Below are 2,551 nucleotides of genomic sequence, written 5' to 3'. Positions count from 1 at the left end.
AAAAATTTGGGGAAATTTGGGGGGTTTTGGGGATTTGGGGAATTTTGGAGGATTTTTGGGGATTTTTTGGGATTTTTTCGGAATTTTTTAGAGGAATTTTGGGGATTTTTGGGGTAATTTTGGAATTTTTTTGGAATTTTTTTGGAATCCTTTTGGATTTTTTGGGAATTTTATGAAATTTTTGGGGATCTTTTTCTGGATTTTTTGGGAAATTTTTTGGATTTTTGGGGGAATTTGGGGATTTTTTTTAATTTTTGAGGATTTTTGGGGGCTTTTTGGATTTTTGGGGAAATTTTTTGGGAATTTTTTGAGAGGAAATTTTTTGGATTTTGGGGGGATTTTTGGAGGATTTTTGGGGAATTGGGGGTTTTTTGGGATTTTTTTCAAGATTTTTTAAAAATTTTTTGGGGAATTTTGGGGATAATTTATTTTGGGGGGTTTTTGGGATTTTTGGGGATTTTTTGGGGGGAATTCTAGGAATTTTTTTTTTTTTTAGGAGGAATTTTTGGGGATTTTAGGGAGATTTTTGGGGGGATTTTTTGGGGATTTTTGGGGGATTTTTTTTATTCTTTTAGGAATTTATTGGGATTTTTGGGGGGAAATTTGGGGATTTTTTGGGGAATTTGAGGATTTTTTTTTAAATTTTAGAGTAATTTTATAGATTTTTGGGATTTTTGGGGGGATTTTTTTGGGAATTTTTGAGATTTTTTTGGGATTTTTTGGAATTTTTGAGAATTTTTTCGGGATTTTTTTTCTGATTTTTAAGGGATTTTTTAGGGGAATTTTGGTAATTTTTTTGGAATTTTTTGCTAAAAATTTGAGGAAAATTTTGGAGAACTTTTTAGCTTTTTTTGGAATTTTTCGGGTATTTTTTAAGAATTTTTGGAGTTTTTGGATTTTATGGGGAAAAATTGGGGGGGTGGGAATTTTTGGGGGAATTTTTGGGAGAAATTTTGGGATTTTTTATTTGAACTTTTGGGAAAATTTGGGGAATTTGGGGGATTTTGGGGGATTTTTTGGGATTTTTGGCTTTTTTTGCTTTTGGGGATTTTTGGGGGAATTTGGGGATTTTGGGATTTTTGGTTTTTTGGGATTTTTTGGATTTTTGGGGGGGAAATTTGGGAATTTTGGGGATTTTTGGGGATTTTTTGGGGGATTTTTTTGGTTTTTGGGGGGAAATTTGGGAAATTTTTGGGATGTTTTGGAACATTTTGGGAATATTTTTAGAATTTTTAAAAAATTTTTTGGGGAATTTTTTGGGATTTTTTTATTTTTTGGGGATTTTTTGAGGAATTTTTGGGGATTTTTAAAAATTTTTGGGATAATTTTGGGGATTCTTTGGGAATTTTGGAATATTTTAGGATTTTTTTGGAATTTTTTGGGATTTTTTGGGAATTTTTTTTGGAATTTTGGGGATTTTTTGGGATTTTCTGAGGGAATTTTAGGAAGTTTATTGGAATTTGGGAATTTTTTTGGAAAATTTTGGGACAATTTTGGGGAATTTTTTGGGGAATTTTTGGACGAATTTTGGACAAATTTTGGGTGAATTTGGGGCCATTTTTGGATGATTTTTGGGTGAATTTTTGTAAAAACTTTTGGATTAATTTTATGTCAATTTCGTGTCAATTTCGTGTCAATTCCGTGCCAATTTCTTGTCAATTTCGTGCCAATTTCGTGTCAATTTCGTGCCATTTTGGAGCCATTTCAGACAAATTTTCAACGAATTTTGGGGTGAATTTGGAGCCATTTTGGGACCATTTTTGAGTGAATTTTTGGATGAATTTTGGGGTGAATTTGGTCGATTTTGGGTCATTTTTGAGTGAATTTTTGAGTGAATTTTGGATGAATTTCGGGATGATTTTTGATGAATTTTTGGGGTGAATTTGGTGGATTTTGGGTCATTTTTGTGTCTCACCCTCTCCATCCCCGCCCCCAGGAGCCATTGCAGAACCGCAGCCTCCTGCTGGAGATCCTGAGAGAGCGGCAGGGAGCCGAGAGCCAGGGGGAGGGACTGGGACCAGTATGGACCAGTATAAACCAGTATGGACTGGTATGGACCAGTATGGACCCAAAAACCCCCACAGAAATCCATAAAAACCAGTATAAACCAGTATGGACCAGTATGGACCAGTATGGATCAGTATGGACCAGTATAAACCAGTATGGACAAGTATGGATGAGTATGGACCGGTAGGGACCAGTATGGACCAGTATGGATTGGTATAGACCAGTATGGACCGGTATGGACCAGTATAAACCAGTATGGATTGGTATAAACCAGTATGGACCAGTATGGACCGGTATGCAGCGGTATGGACCAGTATAAACCAGTATGGGCTGGTATAAACCAGTATAAACCAGTACCAACCAGTATGGACCAGTATGGACTCCCAGTGATCCCTTCCCAGTTCATCCCAGTACAAACCAGTTCCTTCCCAGTAACCCCAAATCTCAAACCAGTCCATCCCAGTTCATCCCAGTTTGATTCCAGTTTGATTCCAGTTCCATCCCAGTCATCAGTCCATCCCAGTCCCTCCCAGTTCCCTCCAGT

Source organism: Catharus ustulatus, chromosome 18, assembly GCF_009819885.2.
Source record: "Catharus ustulatus isolate bCatUst1 chromosome 18, bCatUst1.pri.v2, whole genome shotgun sequence".
Taxonomy (NCBI): domain Eukaryota; kingdom Metazoa; phylum Chordata; class Aves; order Passeriformes; family Turdidae; genus Catharus; species Catharus ustulatus.
Note: the sequence above shows the minus strand (reverse complement) of the source record.